At 45.7% G+C, this 26,716-nt stretch overlaps 1 protein-coding gene and 1 long non-coding RNA gene across 2 annotated transcripts in view; both read right to left on the minus strand.

Moving 5' to 3' along the window:
* The window catches only part of LOC140460440 (uncharacterized), a 252,860-nt gene that overhangs the window by 130,985 nt on the left and 95,159 nt on the right, over positions 1–26,716 (minus strand). The window lies entirely within an intron of this gene.
* LOC140461044 (uncharacterized) overlaps positions 1–26,716 on the minus strand; it is a 153,147-nt gene that overhangs the window by 34,226 nt on the left and 92,205 nt on the right.

Consider the following 26,716-nt stretch of genomic DNA (forward strand, 5'->3'; position numbering starts at 1 on the left):
GAATCATAGTTGGAAAATTGTTGTCGTCCCGATGGAGTGAGTGACTGTCAGACATTGATGTCAAAGTGAGGACTGCAGACAATGGAGAGCCCTTCAATCTGTTGATTTTGAAATTTCTGTCTTCAGATCGTCGAATACTCTGTTAAAAAGAGATTACAAAAGTGATCATTGTCAGTGCAGGGTAGAAATTCAGAACAAGGAATTCTACTTTCTGTGGAATATTCTTTTCTTTTGTTATTCCACAAAATTGAAAGCACCATCCCACTCTCTCTCTCCCCCTCTGTTCTCACTCCGCTCTAACTAACTCCCCTGAAGATGCTGATTCAGAATCTTACAGGAGCAGAAAAGCAAAAACGTGAAGACTAACGTCAAGATAAATCCACCTGAAAGTGAATATCTTTCACAACACTGGGATACTGCTGAGAGCGAGCAGGTCTGCCCCTCAGGTCCCTATTAAATCATTCCCCTCTCAGCTCAAACATATGTCCTCGAGTTCTGGACTCCCATACCCAGGGGAACAGACCTTGAATATTCACCCAATCCGTGCTCCTTATGAACATCCACCAAACAATAGACAATAGGTGCAGGAGTAGGCCATTCTGCCCTTCGAGCCAGCACCATCATGGCTGATCATCCACAATCAGTATCCTGTTCCTGCCTTATTCCCATAACCTTGGATTCCACTAACCTTTAAGAGCTCTATCAAACTCTTTCTTGAAAGTATCCAGAGACTTGGCCTCCACAGCCTTCTGGGACAGAACATTCCATACACCCACCACTCTCTGGGTGAAGAGGTTTCTCTTCAACTCCGTTCTAAGTGGCCTACCCCTTGTTTTTAAACTGTGTTCTCTGGTTCAGGACTCACCCATCAGTGGAAACATGCTTCTTGCCTCCAGAGTGTCCAATCCTTTAATAATCTTGTACATCTCAATCAGATCCCCTCTCAGCCTTCCAAACTCAAGCGTACACAAGCCCAGTCACTCCAATCTTTCAGCGTAAGGTAGTCCCGCCATTCTGAGAATTGACCTTGTGAACCTATGCTGCATTCCCTCAATAGCCAGAATATCTTTTCTCAAATTTGGAGACCAAAACTGTGCACAATATTCCAGGTGCAGTCTCACCAGGGCCCTGTACATCTGCAGAAGGACCTCTTTGCTTCTATACTCAATTCCTCTTATTATGAAGGCCAGCATGCTATTAGCTTACTTCACTGCCTGCTGTACCTGCATGCTTACTTTCATTGACTAATGTACAAGAACACCTAGATCTCCTTTACTTAACTTGACTCCATTTAGGCAGTAATCTGCCTTCCTGTTCTTGCCATCAAAGTGGATAACCACACATTTATCCACATTAAACAGCATCTGCCATGCATCCGTCCACCCACCTAGCCTATCCAGGTCACCCTGTATTCTCCTAACATCCTCCTCACATTTCACCCTGCCACCCACCTTTGTGTCATCAGCAAATTTGCTAATATTACTTTTAATACCTTCATCTATATCATTAATGTACATTGTAAAAAGCTACAGTCCCAGCACTGATACCTGCAGCACATCACTGGTCACTGCCTGCCATTCCGAAAGAGAGCCGTTTATCACTATTCTTTGTTTCCTGTCAGCCAACCAATTTTCAATCCATGTCAGTATTTTGCCCTCAATACCATGTGCCCTAATTTTGCTCACTAACTTCCTATGTGGGACTTTGTCAAAGACTTTCTGAAAGTCCAGGTATACTACATCCACTGGATCTCCCTCATCCATCTTCAGAGTTACATCCTCAAAAAATTCCAGAAGATTAGTCAAGCATGATTTCCCCTTCATAAGTCCGTGCTGACTCTGACCTATCCTGTTACTGCTATCCAGATGTGTTGTAATTTCATCTTTTATAATTGACTCCAGCATTTTTCCCACCACTGACGTCAGACTAACTGGTCTATAATTCTGTATTCTCTCTCCCTCCCTTCTTAAAAAGTGGGACAACATGAGCCACCCTCCAATCTGCAGGAACTGATCCTGAATTTATAGAACATTGGAAAATGATCACCAATGCTTCCACGATTTCTCCCAGTCTACCTGCATGTTGAAATCCCCCATAACAACTGTACTAATATCTTTGTGACAGGCCAATTTCAGCTCCTTATTCAACTTACACACGACATCCAGGCTACTATTTGGGGGCCTGTAGATAACTCCCATTAGGGTCTTTCTCAGTTCCAGCCACACTGACTCTACATCCCCTGATTCTAGATCCCCCCGTGGAAGGGACTGAATATCATTCCTTACCAACAGGGCCGCCTCACCCCCTCTGCCAGTTTATCTGTCCTTATGATAACATGTATACCTTGAATATTCATTTCCCAGGCTCTGTCCACTTGAAGCCACATCTCAGTTATCCCCACATCATCATAACTGCCAATTTCCAAATGAGCCTGAAGCTCATCCACCTTATTTATAATGCTTCGTGCATTCATATTTAATATTTTTAATTTGTTACTCCCCTCACCCTCCCTATCAATCCCTATTTCACTTGACCTTACGGCATGATCCTTTTCTTTTGAGTTTTCTGCTCCATTGATTCCATTGTCTTTATTTACTTCTCTTGTTCTAACTTTCTTCTTAAACTTCCAGTTTGTTCCCCCCACCCCGCTATTTAGTTTAAACGCAGCTGTGTTGCAGTGGCAAACCTACCTGCCAGAATGCTGGTCCCCCACCTGTAAGTTGCAATCCGTCCCTCTTGTATAATTTATCCTTACCACTAAACATCAGCCTCTCATGCTCCAGGGAAAATATCCCTGGCCTATTCGGCCTGCCCCTGTAGCGCAAACCCTCCAACCCTGGCAACAGCCTTGTAAATCTTTTCCAACTCCTGTCAAAGTTTCACAACATCTATTCTCTAGCAGAGAGACCAGAACTGAATGCAGTATTCCAAAAGTGGTCTCACCAATGTCTTGTACAGCTGCAACATGACCTCCCAATCCCTATACTCAATGCTCTGACAAATAAAGGAAAGCATCCCAAACGCTTTCTTCACTATGTTGATGAGACTCTGCTTTCAAGGAACTATGAACCTGCACTCCAAGGTCTCTTTGTTCTATAACTGAACATTTGGATAAGTACGTGAATAGGAAAGGTTTGGAGGCATATGGCCCAATCTAGGTGGGACTAGCTTAGTTTCTGAATATAGTCCCCATGGACTAGTTGGACTGAAGGGTCTGTTTCTGTGCTGTCTGACTAACTATTCTGTACTGGTCTTGAAACCATTTTCTTGCCTTTCCCCACAAACATCCACTTCTTCGTTGTTCCAAAATCAGATGAGTTCAGCCTTGAACATATTCAATCACCCTCTAACTGCAGGAAGACATCCCCACTTCTGAACTCAATTCCTCTTGCTAATATACCACTTGCCTTGCTGATTGCTTGCTGCACCTGTCTGACAACTGGCAGTGACTGGTGTAGGAGGATGCTGAGGCCTCTTTGCACATCCACACACCATTCCTGATGAAGGGCTGGTGCCTGAAAAATCAACTCTCCTGCTCCTCGGATGCTGTCTGACCTGCTGTGCTTTTCCAGCACCACACTTTTCGACTCTGATCTCCAACATTGGAAATTCACCTCCTTTCTGCTTTTTTTTCCATAGCAAAGGCTGTAACTTTACATTGTGGCATTCCATTTGCCATGTGTTTGCCAACTGTGGTCTTCTCTACATCGTGGAGACTAAGCATAAACTTGGGGAACGATTCGCCGAGCATCGCAGCTGGGTCCACAGAAGCTGACTGGACCTCCCAGTCACCACTCATTTTAATTCCCCTTCCAAATATGACCATCTTTGGCCTCTTCCATTGCCACAACAAAGCAAACTGCAAATTGGAGGAACAACACCTCATCTTGTGCCTGGGCAGCCTGCAGCCCTAAGGATCAATGTTGAGTTCTCCAATTTCAAATCACCTCCCTTCACCACTCTGGAAAAAGGTGGTGAGAAAAGAGAGTACCATGCTCAGAGATGTTGGACAGGGGAAGGGCATTGCAGTCTGGGGTGAAGCTCAATCTTCATTCAGAGAGAGAGAGGGGAGCAATAGCAGCTTCAGAAGCTCATGGTCCAACTTCTGCATTTAGACAATGGGGGGGTTCTGATAGGCAGGAGGACAATTCCAACTCTGGACTCCTCCCGTGGGTTAAACGTGTATGTCTGATGATCTTGCTCTATGAATTATTAACTGTGTACATTATGCAACTTATGGTGGTGCCCGTTCGGTCACCAACTTTCTCCTGATGGCTTGGTGGCATCCCCGCCTCCAACAACAAGCTCAAAGGGTTAGCGGCCGGTGTCTTATTTGTCAGGAACATAACCCCGGCAAAGGGTTGCCTTGCACTCCGGGGAGAACTCCCTTGCCAGAGGGTCCCTTTGTGACACTTCAACTGGACTTCATTGAGTTGCAGAAATGTCAGTGCTATAAATATGTTTAGTTTGTTGTTGATGTTTTTTCTAAGTAGATTGAAGCCTACCCTTCCCCTAACACTGCTGCTGAGACTGTGGTGAAGATTTTGCTTAAGGAAATTATTCCCTGCTTCGGTATACCTGCAGGCATCAGCTTGGACAATGGACCACACTTTGTTGATAATAGTAATGAAAAACTCTTGATAAAGTACAGATTTGAGACAGCCCAAGGAATTCCTTATGAACTCAACTGGCAAGCCTCTCTTGGTTCATCCCGGAGATCGTACATTTGGTAGTCTGGAATTTTACAAAAACTCTTGCAGACAGTTTTAGTTTAATTTTAATCATCCCTTTCATTTACTAAGAGCATCACTGTTACAACACAACACTGATACCTATAAGCCAGGCTAACTGGATTTTAATAATCCAGGAGAGTGGGACATCACTCTTCCTTCAAGAGCCCTGGCAGGCTACTCTGTTGTACTATCACAAACAGACTACCTTTATAGCTGAAAACATGTTGCTGGAAAAGCGCAGGAGGTCAGGCAGCATCCAAGGAGCAGGAGAATCGACGTTTCGGGCATGAGCTCCTGCTCCTTGGATGCTGCCTGACCTGCTGCGCTTTTCCAGCAACACATTTTCAGCTCTGATCTCCAGCATCTGCAGTCCTCACTTTCTCCTAGAAGACTACCTTTATACACAAGTTTACAAAGGCTATACTGTCACAAACACAAAAAGTTAACAAAAGCACTGCATGTTCTGAACTAGACAGATAATAGTGAAGGACAATAATTCAAGGGAGAAGTCAATTTGTAGCAAGTTTCATTTTGAGGTCAGAATCAAACACTGTTATTAATTTCACAAAGGAACAGCCGTGAATGTTATCACTCGGTGTCCTGTTTATACAGATTCACTGATGTTCAGGCAAACGTTCTTAATTGTCTTACTCTCCCTGCCTAGTTTCTATTGTGCAGCAAATGTATTGTATACTTCAAAATTAAACATTTTTGTCAAAATGTTTAAGGATAAGTTTTCCAATACTGTATGAGCCCTCCTGCCACCTGTTTGCTGATGTCTTTTAACTCTACTGCAGGGTCATATGAGAATTGCTTTAATGGAACCAGCTATGGGTGTGCATGTTCCACATAACATCTCCTGCCTATTTGAGACTTGTCTCACCCACTCCTGTAAGACAAAGGGGCCATATACCTCCTGCCCGTATAGACAAACAGCTTGCATTCCACTGGCTGGGATACAGCAGGCCTTATGTGGCATAGGTAACTATACCCATCTCCATGTACGGAATCCTTCCCTTGCGCATTTATGGGTCCTGTTTCTTTTCAGATTCTCATACTGTCACCAAGCTCACTTGCAATATAGTTAAGAGAGAGCCGAATGGGAACAGAATTCTGAGGACCATTGTCTACCAGATGCACAGCACAGAAACAGGCCCTTCAGTCCAACTCATCCATGCTGATCAGATATCCTAAATCAATCGGGTCCCATTTACCAGCACTTGGTCCATATCCCTGTAAACCCTTCCTGACTTTATAAAGCTCTGGTTCGGCCCCATTTGGAGTACTATGTCCAGTTTTGGTCCCCACACCTCAGGAAGGACATACTGGCACTGGAGCGTGTCCAGCGGAGATTCACACGAATGATCCCTGGAATGGTCGGTCTATCTTACGAGGAATGGCTGAGGATCCTGGGATTGTATTCATTGGAGTTTAGAAGATTAAGGGGAGATCTAATAGAAACTTACAAGATAATACATGGCTTGGAAAGGTGGATGTTTCCATTAGGCGGGGAGACTAGGACCGTGGACACAGCCTTAAAATTAGAGGGGTAAAATTCAGAACAGAAATGCAGAGACATTTCTTCAGCCAGAGAGTGGTGGGCCTGTCGAATTCATTGCTGCGGAGTGCAGTGGAGGCCGGGACACTAAATGTCTTCAAGGCAGAGATTGATAAATTCTTGATGTCACAAGGAATTAAGGGCTATGGGGAGAATGCGGGTAAGTGGAGTTGAAATGCCCATCAGCCATGATTGAATGGCGGAGTGGACTCAATGGGCCGAATGGCCTTACTTCCACTCCTATGTCTTATGGTCTTATGGTCTATTTGTGAAGGGCACTGCTTGTCATTGGCCACTCGGGTGTTTCCTTTTTTCCTGGTGGTGGAAATTGAATAAAGATTCGTACACCTTTTGTCTCTCACTGTGTCTCACACCTGCACACACACAACATGGGTTTTGGGAAAAAAATAAGCCCTACGCAGTTAGGAGGTAGCATGGGAGTTAAAAGGAAAAAAAAATTTAAAAATACACAGGAGTGACAGACATCCTGTTCATTTTGAGAGCTGCCAATTAAAAAAAATGAACCCTTCCTATTCATTTACACATCCAGATGCCTTTTAAATGTTGTGATTGAACCAGCCTCCACCACTTCCTCTGGCAGCTCATTCGTTACATGCACTGCCCTCAGCATAGGCATTGCCCCAATGGTCTCTTTTAAATCTTCCCCACACCCTCACCCTAAACCTTGTAGTTCTGGACTCCCCCATCCCAGGGAAAACATCTTGTCTGTTTATCCTATCCACGCCCTTCATGATTTTATAGAAGTCTGTAGGGTCACCCTTCAGCCTCTGGCACTCGAAGGAAAACAGCGCAACCATGTTCAGCTCAAACCCTGACAACATTCTTGTCAATCTTTTCTGAATCCTTTCAGGTTTCACAACATCCTTCCTCTAGCAGAGAGACCAGAACTGCACACAATATTCCAAAAGTGGCCTAACCAATGTCTGGTGCAGCTACAACATAACTTCCCAACTCATCTACTCAATTAAAGGATTGAGAAAGTTTTCAAAACCCACAAAAGACACTGGAGAAAGAATGGAGAAACTTTTGCGGGTCAGCTTGGACATCAGGGCGGGGGGATGGGAATGAGGGAAGGAAGCTGAATGTGCTGGGGCCAAGGTGGAGGAAGAACAGAGGGTGCAAAACCGGCTTGAAGCTGCAATGAGGAATGTCGCATGTGCTGTACTTGTACCTGTTGCAGTTACTGGTGGGAATCGGGTGCATTTTAAACATCAAAACAGAAAAAAAATCCACCCCTCCCCCTTTCCAATCTCTATCCTTCAGTCCCTCTTCACTAGGGCAATTAAGAAACCTACCTGAGTTTGCGGAGACTGCTCCCTCCCTGAATTCACTCCAGTTGCAACAAGAAAACAGACTTCCCCGCCTCCTGTCTCTCCAGCCCTCCCAGGATGATGAGTTGCCCAGAGGGAGGGAGTGTCACTCAAACTGACATGGCCACTTCTGCCTTGTGATGTCATTCGGGGGGCGGGGAAAGGTGACGGTAAGGGGCGGGGTGGGGCGAGGTGGACAGCAGCCTTCTCACTGCACCTGCGCAGCCTTGCAGCAGAAGGGGAGGAGAATCCCTTCCCTTCAGGGAATCCCCACAGTATGGAAGCAGGCTACTCTGACCCACGAGTCCACACTGACCCTCCCAAGGGTAACCCACCCACACCGCTCTACATTTAACCCTGAGTAATCCACTTAACCTGCACATCCTTTGATATTATGCGGAATTTGGCATAGCCAATCCACCCTAACGTGCACATCCCTGGGCACTATGGGTAATTTAGCATGACCAATCCACCCTAACCTGCACATCCCTGGGCACTATGGGTAATTTAGCATGACCAATCCACCCTAACCTGCACATCCCTGGGCACTACGGGTAATTTAGCATGACCAATCCACCCTAACCTCCACTTACCTGGGCACTATGGGTAATTTAGCATGACCAACTATGAGTGATTTGGCATGACCAATCCACCCTAAGTTGCACATCGCTGGGCACTATGGGTAATTTAGCAGGGTCAACCCACCCTAATCTGGACAATGGTAAAAAACACACAACATCAGGTTTTGTCCAACAGATTTCTTTGGAACCAGCAGCTTTCGGAGTGCTGCACCTCCATCAGGGTGGTTGTGGAGAATAATATCACAAAACACAGAATTTATAGCAAAACATTCTCGTGTCCTGCCACTGAAATGATATATTGAACTAAGCTGGATTGTTAAGTTTTTCATCTTTTCAAATGGGTTGCAGGTATCATTACTGTGTAAATCCCACATCTTCTGTCTGTCACCTTCTCAAGATAACTCAAGGTTTTATAGCAAAATGTGACATCTCAGCTCAGACAATGCATTAAAGGTGTGAGGTCAGAGTCTTGTGTCCCAATCTTGATTCAGACTGATTCTATTTCCAAAGCAAAATTCACAAAATATTGCATGTATTGACTGCCTGCAGATTGTGCATTTTTTGAGCAAAATAGAATGTATCTGCAAATTTAATTCTGCAGATACACATTCACTGCCATGGACTTCTATGTGTGCTTATGCGTATGAGGGAGGCAGATAGATAGAGAGAAAAAGAGAGAGAGAGAAAAAAGAGAGAGGGAGAGAAAGGGGGAGAGAGAGTGGTACACGCAGGCTGAGAGAGAGAGCCGCAGGCACGCAAAGAGAGAGTGTGTTTGCTAACAACCTCCTTGCCTGGTCAGCCTTTTTCCCTGTCTATAACTTGCTTATATAGAATCACCTCGCGTACATTGTTATGAATATTGTCTAATAAGAGTAGATGTATTTAGTCGATGAATCAAAACCATCCCAATGGCTGAAACAGCTGACACTCTAATGTTGGACAAGTGGGAAATATTTGCATCAGTTAACCAAAACTCTTCAGAGTTTACATTTATGGGTATGCCAAGCCTCAGCATTAGGACCAGGGCATATTGGAGCTGAGATGGAAAGGCCCGTTCCTAGTCCTGCTTGGTTACCCGGTCAGCAGTCAAGTTCATGGGGAGGCCGCATGGACACACACAACACAATGCAAACGAGCGCCACTCCTGGAGGAACACCAGAAGGCCCCGTCAGAGACACATTTTTAGCCTTCATCCGTGAATGGCTCAGCCTGATCATTCTGCCTTTCACTGCACTCTTTCTTATCTTTTTTTCACTAACTATGTTTGATTGGGCCTGATAACCTCTAGTAAACAGAAATTACAGTTTAATACTTTTCTTTATGCACAGAAGGTCAACCACTCTAGCTGCTGGCTATGTGCCCATATCCCCATCCATCCCAAACTCATACCAAGCGAGCCCTTATGGAGTTTGAGCGACTTGAAGCTTTCTTTCCCCCTGCCTTTGGAACTGTTCGATTGGAAATCAAAGTCACCCCGCAGACAATCCTGTGCTCAGCTCAGTTCACTGTTGTGGCCCTCCTCTCCAGTGATTTCCCAGTTGCCGAGATTTCCCCTTCCTGATGAAATCCCTGATGATGATTCCCAATCCCTAGGGCCTTCTGCCCCTGTCCTTACTGAACCCGAGGACTAACAGTCCGATCTCCAAGCACCAACTGCTGACAATCCCCCTGGCTCTGGGTCTCATCCCCCTTTTGCTGACACCCCCAATCTCGTCTTTTTAATAAAAAAGGAGGGATTGTGGGAGAATTTGATCAAAATTGACACAAAACTGCATGGAAGCCATTTTATCACAAAGCAATGTTTAGAGGAAAATGTAGACTGTTTACATAATGCTGTCTGAGCCCTTGCTAAGGAATTCTGTTTTGATAGCCGGACCTTGTAGCTGCAGGTTGTCTCTGCTCCTCAGGTCATTAGACTGTGCTGCTTCATAGAATGATGGATTGGCTATCTCTGTCCCTTATTAGTAATTCGAGCCTAGCTGAACCTGCCCTATAAGATAACATTCAGTTTTGCAGGCATTAGGAAGTGTAGGTCTGGGCAATGTACGTGAACCTTACAACTGCCCCTTAGTTGCATAATTAATGGAGAGTGGGGCTTGTGTTTTACATAAAACTTGTAACATTCTGTATTTTATTGGAATACATCGGACTTTGTTTTGAACTAAGAGGTATTCCCCATGGCAAGGAATAAAGCTAGTCAATTGCTCAAGGTCTCCTCTCCTGACTACTTTGCTTTAAACGATTTAACACACGAGTTACTTTGCCCCAACAGTACTAATACTGGGAGAGAGAATTCCTCAAGTAGGGCACTCTCAGGATCCTGGGAGACCCCTATTTCTGGTTTATTTCCTAATGAACAAACATTAAGCATTTATTTATTTCTGATTTTGTTTCATTTTTCTTGTTTGATTCCCTGCTGTGACTACACTCTGTGTCTGGATGGGTGACAGGCTGAGATTGTGGGTTGGCTTTCGATTGACTGAATGTTTTCTTGTTCTGGAAGCTGTAAAAGAGGCGTGAAAGCTTCTGCAGAAGTCCAGCAAAGCTGAGGTCAGACCGACATCTTACTCTGTGGGAACAGGAAGATCAGAGGACAGAGAAATCAGGCCCTGAAACCCGAACTGACACCAGACTACCGTGTGCTCAGTGCTTTGGTGAGCAGTGCCAACCCTCTGCCTTTACCTCGCTTCCCATCTGACGACACCTCAATATCCAGGATCCAATCCTTGCCGTCCTGAAGCCATGTTTCTGGATGGAGTCTCAGATCATCATTATTCACTTCAATGTGTGCAGTCAATTCAATCACTTTTGTTACAATGCAGCACATATTGAGACTCACCATGTATCGTTTCAATTTTTGTGACATTCGTATTCAGTTTCAATTGCTGATACATTTACTCTCTTTGTCCCTTTCTATTGTTCTGATGTTCATTTTCCACATCACTATATTGCTCACCGGCCATGATTTGGATTGGCCATGCTAAATTGGCCACAGTATCCAGGGATGTGCAGGTTAGGTGGGTTAGCCATGGGAAATGCAGGGTTATAGGTTCATAGTAATAGAAGCAGGAATAGGCCATTTGGCTCTTCCAGCCTGCTCCGCCATTCATTAAGATCATGGCTGATCTATCCATTGTCTAAGCTCCTCCTCCTTGCATTGTCCCAACTACCCTTAATTCCCAGACTCAGAGACACTCAGCCTTGCAGCTGTACTGCTACCTGATAAACAAATTCTTTCCTTCCATGGGAATATCCTTCTCTTTGCAAGGACCTATTGCACACTTATCAGCTACGAACCAACACCGTCCAGACACTACGTCACTGGGCAAAGTGACTTCGTTGCTCAATATCCTGTAATTAACAGTTTGCTAATTGTTAAAATGACTGTAACCTATATAATCACACAACTCTCTGTTTCTCGTCAGAGTGACTTGTGACTATTCGGTCAATTTGGCTCTCCCCGTGTGCTCCTGAATAAAGAGTCAATAACTCAAGGTTTGTGAGTCATGATTACTTATCCAATACTTATTGGACTACTACGAGCAAGTCACCCACAGCATAGTCCACTTCCATCACCAACATGGATCAAGAGGCCATCCTCTTTTGCCAGACAAGTGAATGTATCAAGCTCAGGAAACAAAGCCTGTCAAACATTAACATACACAAATCTAAACCAACCTTTTCCAGAGTCTGTCCCTTCACCTCGATTGACTTCCTTCTTCCCTCAGCTCCTACAAACCAACAGCTGAACCCAAGGATAAGAAAAGAAATGGGAAAGGGGGAGGGAAAAGAGAGTGCGGTACTCCCAGATTTAACACAGAGAAAGGAAGATGCAGTCTGGACTGAAGCTCAAAGAGGGTGCGGTAGTCCCAGATGTTAAACAGAGAAAGGAAGATGCAGTATGTACTGAAGCTCAATCTTCATTCAGCGAGAGAGGAGCAACAGAACTTCAGAAGCTCATGGTCGAACTTCCGCATTCAGACAATGGCGGGGGTTTTAATTGGCAAGAGGACCAGACTCCTTCCGGTCCTCCTGGGATTCCCAAAGGTTGGTTGCACCGTGCATCATAACGACGAGGGGCGGGGCCCAGCTCCGATCTCACAAATGCGCACCATGAACATTGCTCACAGCCGATAGAGCAGTATCTGGGTCGCATGGGATTGTGGGTACTACATCAGCCATGAAAGAGATAAAATCAAGGGTCCAATATGCCTCCTTAACTGTCCTTTTTCATGTGCTCATGACGTACACGGCAGGAGCCAATCTTTAATCGATTTTCAATTTATCCACTGAGTGAAACACTACAGGTGTTTAACTCGAAACTCTATTTCCAATTCAGTGTCAGTATATCGCTCTTTGTCCGTCCTCAAATAAGGACCAAATCAAAGCCCGACGTCTGTTCCACCTGAACGTTGATTTTTTTTAGTTTGCAGATTCCAACCATTTACTAAAAGTTATTCATGGTACATGAGCATTGCTGGCTGGCCAGCATTTAGTTTCGCTTGAAAAGGTAATGGTGACCTGCCTTCTTCAACTGCTGTGGTCCGCATGCTGTACGGTAACCCATAATGTCCTTAGGGAGGGTATTCCAGGATTTAGACCCAGCAACACTGAAGCAACAGCAATATGGTCAAGATGTGAGTGGCTTGGAGGGGTACTTCCAAGAAGTCGTGTTCCCAAGTATCTGTTGCCTGATCCTTCTAGATGGAAGTGGTTGTTGGTTTGGAAGGTATTTTCTCAGGATCTTTGGTGAATTTCTGTGTTGTGTCTTGTAGGTCATATACACTCCTGCTTCTGAACAGTCGGGCAGAGGGAGTGGATGTATGTGGAGATGGTGCCAATCAAGCAGGCGACTTTGTCCTGGATGGTATCAAGCTTTTTGAATGTTGTTGAAGCTGCACCCATCCAAGCTGGTGGGAGAGTAGTCCATTACACTGTTGACTTGTGCCTAGTAGAATATGGGCAGCGTTTGGGGAGTTTCTTGCCACAATATTCCTGACCTGTTGCCTGCTCTTGTTGTCATTGTGGCTGCGGTTAGTCTAGTTGAGTTTCTGGTCAATGGTAAACCCCAAGGATGTTGATAGTGGGGTGTTTAGTGACAGTAACACTGTTGAATATCACGGGGCAGTGGTCAGATTATCTCTTTTGGGGATGAATCATTGTTTGGCATTGGCGTGGCATTCATGTTACTTGCCACTCATCAGCCCATTGGATATTGTTAAGATCTTGTTGCATTTCAAATTGAACTGCTTCAGTTTGTGAGGAGTTGTGAACATTGTGCAATTATTGGTGAATATTTCCACCTCTGACCTTATGATGGAGGATGGTCATTGATGAAGATGGTTGAGCCTAAGACACTACCCTATGAATTCCTGCAGAGATGGTCCTGGAACTGAGATGACTGATCTCCAACAACCACAGCCATCTCTCTATGTGCCAGGTATACCTTAACAATTAAGGTACACAACAATTATTTTAAAACAAATTGAAGGAATACATACGAGACACCCCCTCTTCTGGGACATGCTAGTGCAAGTTTTTCTGTTCCAGAAACAATCTGATAAATGTTGACTGTCATCAACTTTTTTGATCTTGGCCAGCCACAGCTCCCCCTGTCCATTCCCCCCCATCACCCACAGCTCCCACTGTGTATTCTCCCCCGCCACCCACAGCGCGCCTTGTCCATTCTCTTTCCATCCCTAGCTTCTTGTCTATACTTCAAACAGTCTGTCCATTCTCTCTCACGCAACCCTGTCATTTCATTCCTCATCCTCTGCCTTCTGACCAGTCCTTCTACACACCCTCTGTCCCATCTATTCTCTCTCCACCACACCCCCTGCCCCCATCTATTCTGTCACCACATCCTCTGTCCCATTTCTATTCTTCCAGGCCTCCACCATCTCCTCTCTATCCATTCTCTCTTTCTCCCTCCCCCCACCATCTGCCACTCCCTGCATCATTCTCTCTCCCCTGTTGTGGGGGAAAACACCAGGCTCGGAGTCAGAATTGAGGTTCAATGACAGAGTTTATTGCACAAGGAAATACCGGGGCTCCGGGGAGAGAAAGACACCAGCAGCACAGTGTCAGCTGCGAGTCTTCTCTCGACCAGGAGCACACGTCAAGAAACTTTTATACACCTTGTGATACAATCGGTCAGGGATGAGATTATTGTCTTTGTAACATGATTTGTTTATGGTAATCATTGTAGAATCGTTGCTAGTTTCGTTACAGTCTTTGTCAGTTCAGGCACAGCCTTTGTTAATTTCCGCACAGTCGTTGTCAGTTTCAGTGCAGACATTGTCCATTTCAATGTCTGCATGGAAATCCATTGTTGTAGTAATGGGCGCGAATTGCTCTTCCTGAGAAGGGGGATTCCTGCAGCGCTGGCTATTAGCATTTGGTATTGAGTCTGTATCAAGCTGTTAGCACTTCTATAATGGGTGTTGGCTGGACCCAGACACTTCGGCGAGCAGTGTTCATTACTCATGTGTATTCTCTCCCCCACCCGCCTTACCCACTGGCCCACAACTACAGGCAACCGAGATCTGTGATCCTCTGACAGTCCCACTGTCAGACACAGAACTGGACAGGGAGGACCCTTGCCTTGGCTCAATGACACCAGGGCGGGCAAATGACCCCAGTGAGGAGCTGGATAGCTACCTCAGCCCAGCGAAGGTCCAAGCAGTTCGTGCTTACCATGGGGATGTAGACAAGCTACCCCAGAGACAGGACAGTCAAATGGACAATGGTAACCCCATAAACTGGGGGTTAAAGAAGTTTAAATTTGCTTTCATATAACAGGGCACCCACTCTTTAGGTGGGTTCCGCTGAAGCCACAGCCAAATACCAAGAGACTGGATAGTTAATAAATGTAACTGTTAATAGGATAACTGTGAATTCGATTAATTCAATTTGTTCTTTGTAATGTTAAGACATGCAATGTATATAACTATGAACAACATGGAAAAAATGTACAAGTACCAGAGATTTATTTACATGAATAAAGTATATTTTGAAATTTAAAAAAATCAACTGGGTTGTGAGTCCATTGTGCTGGTATTCTGGTGGCCCCAGGCAGTGTCTGTATCAGCTCTGCTGTTTCTCTCCGTATTGTCATCCGGCGGCCATCTTTTGTGTCAAGTTGGCCAACTGATGGCTCAGTGATCATCTTGTCTATCTGTGTGCCTAGTGTCACCCTGCCCTGTGCCATCTCCCACTTCTCCACCACGCCCACTCTCTCTCCCCCGCCCAATCTCTCTATCAACACCACTTATTCTCTCTCTCTCTGTTCCCCCCCCCACTGTTTCTGTCTATCCCCTCCATTTTCTCCCTCTCTGTCCCCCACCCATTCTGTCTCTTTTCTCCCCAGCCCCCACCACACCCGTCCTTTCTCATGCCTCGAACCAGCTTTGACCGCTGTAAGGACACACACACACACACACACACAGAAAATGGATGGTGATAACTCTACCTGGGAGTCGGGAGGGGTGAGAAATGGAGAAAGTGAGGACTGCAGACACTGGAGATCAGAGCTGAAAATGTGTTGCTGGAAAAGCGCAGCATCCAAGGAACAGGAGAATCGATGTTTCGGGCATAAGCCCTTCTTCAGGAATTCTCCTGTTCCTTGGATGCTGCCTGACCTGCTGCGCTTTTCCAGCAACACATTTTCAGGGGTGAGAAATAGCTGATCTTCAAAATTGAGAAGACCTCAACATGATACCTTCAGAAACATCGTTAAGGTCAGGAAGCAGGTTCAAGTTTTTCAAAGAGCTGCTGAAATCTTTCTGAAATTTTCACTGAAATAAGCACAGTCAGGCCACAGCTCAGGAGAGGCTGGGAGGTGTGAATGGGCGAAAGTGAGGACTGCAGATGCTGGAGATTAGAGTGGTGCTGGAAAAGCACAGCAGGTCAGGCAGCACTTAAGGCTTTTGTCTGAAACGTCGATTTTCCTGCTCCCTTGGACGCTGCCTGACCTGCTGTCCATTTCCAGCACCACTCTGATCTTGACTGAAAGGGGTGAATGGCCTAATGAAGTTGTTCCAACTATCTAGAAATAGCGTCACAGAGCACAGAAACACACCCTTCGGTCTATGCCGACCAGATATCCTGAATTAATCTAGTGACCCATTTGCCAGTATTTGACCCCTTATCCCTCCGAATCTGTCCTATTCATATCCCCACGCAGATGCATTTTAAATATTATCATTGTACTAGCCTCCACCACTTCCTCTGGCTGACACGCACCAGCGTCTGTGCAAAAAGGTTACTCCTCAGAAACCTTTCCCCTCTCACCCTAAACCCATACACTCCAGTTCTGGACTCGCCCCACAACGTGGTGAAAAGACATACAAAAGTTGAGCAGCCAGACAGAATGCAAAAGCAATGAAGTGTCGAACCACAGCGAAAAACAAATTGTGCTTCTGCCCCTTTTTTACCCATTGTCATTTGGACTCTTAAAATCTGACAGGAACACCAGCATCCCTGGTGAACATACTGCGCATGTTATCCGGTGTCAGCAACGCAGTGCGCATGCCCACGCGTATCAGCAAAACTCCTGCCATGCTCATCGCGTTCCGTAAAAAAAGGCCCGTGACCTTCCATTGATGGTCCAATAGGGAACCCTGGAGGACCGGAAGGTGACTGGTCCTCCTGCCAATCAGAGCCACTGCATTGTGTGAATGCGGAAGTTGGACCATGAGTTTCTGAAGCTGCAATTCTGCTCCTCTCTTTCTGAATCAACATTGAGCTTCACCCAGACTGCAAATTCCTTCCTCTGTGTAAGATCTGTGAGTACGACACTCTCTTTTCTCGCCCCCTTTTCCGTTTCATTTTCATTCTGGGATTCAATTGTTGATTTACAGCAACTGAAAGGAAAGGGAGTGAACCCAGGGAGGTGACAGACTCTGGAAACGTGGTCGAGGTCTGTGTCTCAATTGGCAAAATAGATAGGCAGGATGCTGGAAGGACACAGCAAACCAGGTAGCATCAGGAAGTGGAGAAGTTGATGTTTCGGGTGTAACTCTTCTTCAGGACTGGGGATGGGTGCTGGGGCAGGGGGCTAAAGTGGGAATAAGTGAAGACAGGGAGAGGGTACAGCCTGATGAGTCAATGGGTGGAAGCAATCAGGTTAGTGAAAGGGAGAAGTGGAAATGAGGGGCATGGGGCTGAGAAGGGAGTCGGGGGATGGAAAGGGAGGTTATTTGAAATTGGAGAACTTGATGTTGAGTGTTACAGGTTGTAGGCTGCCCGGGCGGAAGATGGAGTGTTGTTCCCCCAATTTGCAGTTTGGTTCGTTGTGGCAATAGAGGAAGCCTAAGATGTTCTTGTCAGAAAGGGAGTGGGAAGGGGAATTAAAATGAGTGGTGACTGGGAGGTCTGGTCAGCCTCTGCGGACCCAGCTGTGATGCTCGCCAAACTGTTCCCCAAGTTTATGCTTGGTCTCCCCGATGTAGAGAAGACCACAATTTACAAACACGTGACAAATGCAGTATCTCAATGTGAAGTTATAGCCATTGCTGTGTAAAAAAGCAGAAAGGAGATGTATTGTTTAAATGGTGATATATTGGGATGTGGAGAAAGTGAGAACTGCAGATGCTGGAGATTAGAGTCAAAGTGTGGGGCTGGAAAAAGGCAGTAGGTCAGGCAGCATCCGAGGACCAGGAAAGTTGACATTTCGTTCCCGAGCACTTAATCAGGAATGATGTGTGGATGTGCAAAGGGGCCTCAGCATCCTTCTACACCAGGCACTGCCAGTTGTCAGGCAGGTGTAGGTGAAGAGCTTTTGCCTGAAATGTCGATTTTCACCCCCCCCCCCCCCCGGTTCCTCAGATGCAGCCTGACCGGCTGTACTTTTCCAGCATCACTCTAATCTAGACTCTGATTTCCAGCATCTGCACGGCCTTCTGTGGCAATGAATTCCATAGATTCACCACTCTCTGGCTGAAGAAGTTTCTCCTTAAAGGTCTTTCCTTTACTCTAAGGCTGTGCCCACTGGTTCTAGTCCCTCCAACCAATGGAAACACCTTTCCAAATTCCACTCTGTCCAGGCTGTTCAGTATTCCTTGTTTCAATTAGGTCCCCCTCCACCCTGAGTGTGGGCCTGTTAATCAGCATGAAGCAGGCCCTTCAGGATGAGGTACAGCAGGGATTACATTGAGCAAACTTAGAATGGAGAGAGAGTGTGTGGGGTGGAGATTTTCAACTTCAAGGGAATAAGAGAGGAAAGAGAGTTCACTATGAATGAGAATTGATCAGGTGGGCTGATGGGCCAAGGTGTGGCAGTTTAGTTTAGAGAAATGTGTGGTTTGCATTTTGGTCAAGCAATTCAGGCAGGACTGACACAGTTAAGGGGGATGTTGCAGAACAAAGAGACCTTGGAGTGCAGGTTCATAGTGCCTTGAAAGTGAAGTCACGGGTAGACAGGATAGTGAAGAAGGTGTTTGGTATGCTTTCCTTCATGGATCAGAGCAGAGAGTACAGGAATTGGGAGGTCATGTTGCAGCTGTGTAAGTCCACGTTTGGGAGACTGCATTCATTTCTAGTCTCCCTGTTATAGAAAAGATGTTGTGAAACTTTGAAAGGGGTCGGAAAAGATTTAAAAGGCTCCTGTCAGAGTTGGAGGGTTCGAGCTACAGGGAGAGGCTGAAATGGCTGGGGATATTTTCCCTAGAGCACTGGAGGCTGAAAGGTCACCTTATATACATTTGTAAGGCGCATGGATAGGGTGAATACCCAAGTTACTTTTGCCAAAGTAGAAAGATCCAAAGCTAGAGAGTATATGTTTGAGGTGAGGGAGAATTTTAAAAGGCATTTGGATGGGTACATGAAAAGGAAGGGTTTTGAGGGGTATGAGCCACATGCAGGCAAATTGGACTAGATTAATTTAGGATATCTGTTTGGCCAGACAAGTTGGACCAAAGGGTCTGTTTCCGTGCTGTATGACTCTAATCTCCTTCGGTGAAAGCAGAAGTGTGATTATGAAGGCTGGAGTTTCAGAGCAGCTTTCAAAGATGTTTAACCTTAATGGGAACAGAAGAAGTTACAATGAAATCTTGCATTTGTGAGACAGAACTGAGTGAGTGAGTACATCGAGGATTTTGGTGGAAAGTGGGAATTCATTGCACTGTGGGGATGAAGCTCTACCTATTGAGTAATTTCTGCTGGTGAATGAAACTAGGCCTCAAGATTAGGAGGAGTAGATTCAGGACAGAGATGAGGAGGAACTGCTTTTCCTGGAGAGTAGTGAATCTTTGGAATTCTCTGCCCAAAGAAGCAGTGGAGGCAGCTTCATTAAGTATATTCAAGACACAGTTGGATGGGTTTTTGCAATGGTAGAGGAATTAAGGGTAGTTGGGATAATGCAGGGAGGAGGAGCTGAGTTAATGGATAGATCAGCCATGATCTTAATGAATGGCGGAGCGGCTGAATGGGCCAAATGGCCTACTCTTGCTTCTATTACTCCGAAACTATAACCCTGCATTTCCCATGGCTAGCCCATCAAACTTGCACGTCCCTGGACATTATGGCCAATCCAAATCAAGGCCAGTGAGTAATGTAGTGATGTGGAAAATGAACATCAGAGAACAATTGAAAGGGACAAGGAGAGTAAATGTACCAGCAATCAAAACTGGATTCTAAAGATCACAAAAATTGATCCTAAAAATGGTGTGTCTGAATGTGTGCTGCATTGTGACAAAAGTGAAGGAATTGACTACACACATTGAAAAGAATAATTGCGATCTGACACTCCCTACAGAGACATGGCTTCAGGATGACAAGGATTGGATCCTGAATATTGAGGGTGTCCTCAAATGGGAAGCTCGGTAAAGGTAGAGGGTTGGCACTGCTAATCAAAGCACTGATCACAGGGTAGTCTGGTGTCAGCTCAGATTTCAGGTCCTGATTTCTCTGTCCTCTGTTCTCTTCTACACCTTCTGGAACAATAAAACATTCAGTCAATCAAGCCCCAACCCACAATCTCCCAGCCTGACAACCATCCAGGCACAGTGTACTCACAGCAGGGAATCAAACAAGAAAAATGAAACCAAATTTGAAATAAATAGGTGCTTGTGTTTAATGTTTGTTCATTAGGAAGTAAACCAGAAATGGGGATCACCCAGGATTCTGATACTGCCCGACTTGAGGAATTCTCTTTCCCCTTATATCTAACTATTAGTACCCAGCTAGGATTTACAACAATGCTTACCCCAACAGAAGGCATATGTTCTCAAATAGACAGAGACATACAGGATGGAAATAGACATTTTCTCTCTCTCATGCCCACACCACACGACACCACACGTGACATGATTTGTATGTTAATAATACCTGCAACCCAATCGAAAAGATGAAAGACTTCACAATCTAGGTTTGTTTAACAGGTCATTTCAGTGGCAGGACACTGTTGTGTTTTTCCATAAATTCTATGTCTTATGACCTTATTCTCCACAACCACCTAATGAAGGAGCAGTGCTCCAAATGCTAGTGCTTCCAAACAAACCTGTTGGTCTACAAACTGGTGTTGTGAGATTTTTAACTTTATCCATTTTAGGGGGTGATTTCCTATACTAAATTATCTATAGTGCGTAGGGATGTGCAGGTTAGGGTGGATTGGCAGTTCTAAATTACCCATAGTGCCCAGGGATGTGCAGGTTAGGTGTGTTAGTCAGGAGCGTTGGTATTGTTAGAAACAAGTTCAATAAAATTTAGACGAGACCACCAAAACTGAAAACAAGACAATTTATTCTACGATCTTGCAAGAAAGGGCATCAAATGCAGAAGCAAATGAGCAAATTAGAAGTTAGGTTAATGTACAGTTATACCCTTTGAGCTGAGTGAGGTCATCTCTCCAGACTCCTAATGACCCAATCTCTCTCACTGTCCCAGACCACTGCCCAGCTGCGGTCCACCCTTATTACTTCCCCCTTCCCCAGGTTGGCAACCTTCCTCTCTGTAAATGCTGACACATACATTTATTTTGTCAAGATCTGGTTTAACATTTTGTATCAATTCTGCTGGTACATTCCATCCTCAGATATTTTGTATAGCTTAAGCATTTCGGTTATCTCAGCTTTTTGCTGAAAGCATCATTTTACAAAGAATTTTTTGTTATAGTAATTGCTCACCAACATTAGTATTTAATTAACCACAATTATACACTGAGAAGTCCCTAAATACCTGCAGGGTTAATAGTTCTCTTGCTGTACCCCTTTTCTGTATGCTTTTTCTATATCTGCAAAAACAACACTTTACCCCATTTCTAACAGTATTGAGCAATACAGCTAGGGGAATGGTTGAGGGTGAGTTTCCCTTTGGAGGGTTGGTGTGGACTCGTTGGGCCGAGTGGCCTGCTTCTACACTGGGGATTCTCTGAAGGGAACGAATTTCTGCAAACTGTGTAGGGCAGCCCAGGCGCAGTGTGGGGTCCCACTGCCGGCCAAGCCCCGCCTCTCATCCTGCCCCTTTCTCTTCCCCATCTCCCATACCCGCCCCCACCCACGACCCATTGATGGCGTCACAATACGCGGAAGTGACCCTGTCAATTTCAGAGTGAAACTCCCTCCCTCTGGACAACTGTTTATCCTGGGAAGGCAAAAGAGGGGAGGGGTGGAAATCTGTTCACTTGTAGCAGCTGGAGTGAATCCAGGGAGGGAGTAGATTCTGCAATCTCAGGTATGTGTCTTAATTACCCGGGTGAGGAGGGATGGAAGGATGGGGTGAGGCTGTTTTCCCCAGAGTCTGAAGGGTGACATTACAGACGTTTTATAGAATCCTGAGGGGCATGGATAGGGTCAATACTCAAGGTCTTTTCCTTTGGATGGGGGAGTTCAGAACGAGAGGGTCATAGGTTTCAGGTGAGGCCGGGGCGGGGTGGGGGAAGATGTTAGAGATCTCAGGGGCAACCTTTTTGATGGAGAGGGTGGTGCAGTCATGGAATGAGCTGCCAGAGGAGGTGGTGGGTCTGGTACAATTCCAACAATTAAAAGGCATGTGGATGGGTGTATGAATACGAAGGGTTCAGTGGATAGGGGCCAAGTGATGGCAAATGCGACTGGAGTCATAGAGATGTGCAGCACGGAAACAGACCCTTTGTTCCAACTCATTCTTGCTGAACAGATAGCCAACCCAATATAGACCCAGCTGCCAGCACCCGGCCCATATAGGGACCAAGTGATGGCAAACGTGGCTAGATTAATTTAGGATATCTGGTCAGCTCGGACAAGTTGGGCCAAAAGGCCTGTTTCTGTGCTGTATGACTCTAATTATCTTTGGTGAAAGCAGAAGTGTGGTTGTGAAGACTGGACTTTCAGAGCAGCTTTCAAAGATGTTTTGCTCTGACTGGGAACAGAAGAGTTTCACTGAGGTGTGTTGGTGTTAATGCCTTGATGTCTCAATTTGCTCCCACCTTCCTGGGGACCTTAACCATTTTGTTCCACAAATAGCTGCTTTGCAGGTTACCCCATGAATTGACACACTTGTATTTGCTTCCCAGAATCAGACCTGCTCACTGTCAACTGTATCCCAGTGTTGTGGAGTTATCCAAAATGCAGAGAGATGTCAGTCTTGACGTTTTTGCTTTTCTGTTCCTGTAAGAATCAGCACCTTCAGGAGAATTACAGCGGAGTGAGAACAGAGGGGGAGAGAGAGTGGAATGGTGCTTTCAATTTTGTGGAATAACAAAAGAATATTCCACAGAAAGTAGAATTCCTTGTTCAGAATTTCTACCCTGCACTGACAGTGATGGCTTTTGTAATCTCCTTTTACAGAGTATTTGAAGATCTGAAGACGGAAGTTTCAAAATCAACAGATGAAGGGCTTCTGCCCAAAATGTTGAATCTCCTGCTCCTCAGATGCTGCCTGACCTGCTGTGCTTTTCCAGCACTGCACTTTTATCTGACTCTCCAGCGTCCGCAGTCCTCACTTTGACAGTCACTCAATCCATCCGGACCGCAACGGTTTTCAACTATGATTCTGTGAGAAGGAACAAAGTGTTTTGGTTCCTGTTTGAGTACGTTTTCAGCATCAGTGGGACTGGATGAGAGACCCTACTGTTGCAATGCACTCAGTGTGGACCCTGAAGCAGTTATACAGCCTGGAAAGAAGAATTCACGGTGGGGATAGGCTCTGCTCACGTTTGTGTATGGCTGAAGCTCCGGCCATGGAGAAACCAGAGGAATCCCGCCTTATGGAGAAACCGTGGAAGTGTGGCGACTGCAAAAAGGTCTTCAGTTTCCCAACTGCCCTGGAGACTCATCGGCGAAGCCACACGGAAGAGGCGATTCCCCTGCCCTGTCTGTGGGAAGGGCTTCAGCGATTCCACCAACCTCCACACCCACCAGTGGGTCCACATGGGGGAGAGGCCCTTCAGCTGCCTCGAGTGTGGGAAGGCCTTCAGGAATTCCTCCCACTTGCTGACCCACCAGCGGGTCCACACGGATATGAGTCCCTTCAGCTGCCCTAAGTGCTGGAAGGCGTTCACCAATTCTAATCTGCTGAGCCACCAGCAGGTCCACACTGGGAAGAGGCTGTTCCCTTGCACAGAGTGTGGGAAGGCCTTCAGGTATTCTCACTTGCTGACCCACCAGCGGGTCCACATGGGGGAAGAGGCCCTTCAGCTGCCCCGAGTGTGGGAAGGCCTTCAGGTATTCCACTAACCCTGCTGACCCACCAGTGGGTCCACACGGGGGAGAGGCCCTTCACCCACTCCTCCTCCCTGTGGAGCCACCAGCGAGTTCATGTGCCATCGCAGGGGGATTGAAGGAACGACGGCCGAGTGCCATTATCGACTGGACTATCAACCCGGTTCCGGGGACTCCCAGGTTAGATTCCCACCGCAGCAGATGGTGGAATTGGAATTTAGTCAGAAATTTGGAGTTCAGAATCTAACGGTGAAACCATTTTCGGTGGGGTGGGGGTGGAAGAAAACTCCCACCTGATTCACTCAGTTCTTTTTTAGGGAAAGAAACTGTGTCGTTGTGGGAGAGGATTCACTCAGTCGTCCCAGCTGCATCCTTTATCCGATCTGGCCTACACGTGACTCCAGACCCACAGCAGTATGATTGACTCTGCACTGCCCATCCAACTTACTTGGATACGGGATACGGGTTGAAATTGCTGAGTGAGGCAATACTTTCTCCGGGTTAAGGATGTACCAAGGATCCAATTACAGAGGGACAACTCGGTGGTGACCGATAATGAAGAAAGTGAGGGGTTGGAAGGAGTGTGTGCACTTTGACTGTGAGTTGTTTTTAAAACATTGCCTTTTTTTTATGCCTTTCTGTTGAGAGATTCTGAAGCTGTAACAAAGTTGGGTCGCAATGAAGATTACCTGAACTTCCCGCCGAGCTCAGGCTTTCATTGAGAGCTTTGAATTGCAACAGGTTTTTGTTTTAAAACTGCTCATTTCGTACAGGTGAAAGTGAGAACTGCTGATGCTGGAGATCAGAGTCAAGATGAGAGTGGCGCTGGCAATGCACAGCAGGTCAGGCAGCATCCAAGGAGCAGGAAAATCGACATCTTTCGGGCAATGTTGGTTTTCCTGCTCCTCAGATGCTGCCTGAACTGTTGTGCTCATTTCTGACAGCCTCCTGTACTATGTTTCCAATGTTGTGTATCGGTTGCAGCAGTGAATGAGTGGCCAGTATTGTTAGAAATTGTGAATGTTTCAGGAGTGCATGTACTACATCATCCTATTGTCATTGTACAGTTTCCGGGCAGCAGTGGGAGGTGTGGGCTGTGTCCACTGGAAACGATGTGGAGGTGCTGGTGTTGGACTGGGGTGGATAAAGTTAAAAATCACACAACACCAGGTTATCTTCCTTCTGGTTTATTTGGAAGCACTGGCTTTTGGAGTGCTGCTCCTTCATCAGGTAGCTGTGGAGCAGAATCAGAAGACACAGAATTTATAGCAAAAGCTGACGGTGTCATGCAACTGATAAGATATTGAACAAATCTAGATTGCGGATTCGTCTTTCATCTTTTACCATGGGTTGCAGGTTTCAGTTCATTTAATATTTAAACCCCAGAACTACTTTTAATTCACCTTCTCGAGATGGTTTTAGGTTTTATAAAAATAGGTGACGTCTCAGCTCAGATACTGCATAAAAGGTGTGAGGTTCGAGTCTGTATCCTAGTCTTGAATCAGATTGGTTCTATTAACCAAAGTAGGAATTTATAAAATATTACATGCAGTTTGTGTGCTTTTTGAGCAAAATTGAACATATCTGCAAATGCAAATTCACCCCATAGACTTATGTGACTATATGTGCATGAGAGTGTGTGTGCGCGCATGCAATTTTGTGCATATGTGCTAATGAAGTGTGTGTGTGTGTGTGTGTGTGTGTGTGTGTGTGTGAGAGAGAGAGAGAGAGATGGAGTAAAAGCCTGTGATATGGTGTGAGTGTGTGTGTGTGTGTGTCTGAGAGAGTGACAGATAAAGGCAAGGGGTTGCATTTTGCTAACACAAGGAAGGACAGGACTTGTACAGTTAATGGTAGGGCCCTGCATCGTGTTCTAGAAAAGATTTATGGGGGGGGGGGGGTAGGGCGGTGTGGAGGGGTTCTGGTACATAAAGTTAAAAATCTCTCAACGACAGCTTATCGTCCAACTGGTTTATTTGGAAGCACAAGTTTTCGGAGCGCTGCTCCTTCATGGGGTGTTTGTGGAGCAGGATCCTAAGACACAACCACCTGATGAAGGAGCAGTGCTCCAAAAGCTAATGCTTGCAAATGAGCCTGTTGCAGTATCACCTGGTGTGGTGTGAATTTTAACTTCGTACACCCCAGTCCAACACCAGCATCTCCAAATCAGGGACATAGTTCTTTGAAAATTGCATCATTAGTAGACAGGGTGGTGAAAGAGGCCTTCATTGTTCACACCGTTCAATGTAGGAGTTAGGACATTGGTGAGACCACGTTTACTGTACTGAGTACAGTTCTGGTCGCCCTATCGACGACCACAAGTTGATGGGTGACCTTATTTCGATTTATAAAGTCATGGGGCGTGTAGGAAAGGTAAATATCACAGAAGGAAAAAAATTATGCATCTCCCCTTTGTTACTTCTCTTGGCATTTGGACACTTAAATTCTGTCAGTAACAGCCTCATCGCCAGAGAGCATACTGCGTGTGCTCGCCGGCGTCAGGATGAAATTGCGCATGCTCCTCACTGCACACAAGGTACGCCTTGCGACTTTCTTTTGGTGGGCCATTCAGGAGCGCTGGAGGACCGGAAGGTGACTGGTCCTCCTGCCAATCAGAGCCTTCCTATTGTCTGAATCCAGAAGCTGGAACACGGGTTTCGGAAGTTGCTGCTCTCTCTCTGAATGAAGATTGAGTTTGTTTCAGACTTCCTTATTACTTCTGCTAACCTAATCGTTTTACCACATCAATCTGTGGCGTGCATTGCTACGGTCATTTTAATACATCTGCTTCTACGAGTCGACCACCTCCTTTAGTTAGTTATTTCTTGGAATATACCCTCACGATTCTGCCATGCGATTTTTGCAGAAGCAAGAT

This window comes from Chiloscyllium punctatum, chromosome 36 (assembly GCF_047496795.1).
Source record: "Chiloscyllium punctatum isolate Juve2018m chromosome 36, sChiPun1.3, whole genome shotgun sequence".
Taxonomy (NCBI): domain Eukaryota; kingdom Metazoa; phylum Chordata; class Chondrichthyes; order Orectolobiformes; family Hemiscylliidae; genus Chiloscyllium; species Chiloscyllium punctatum.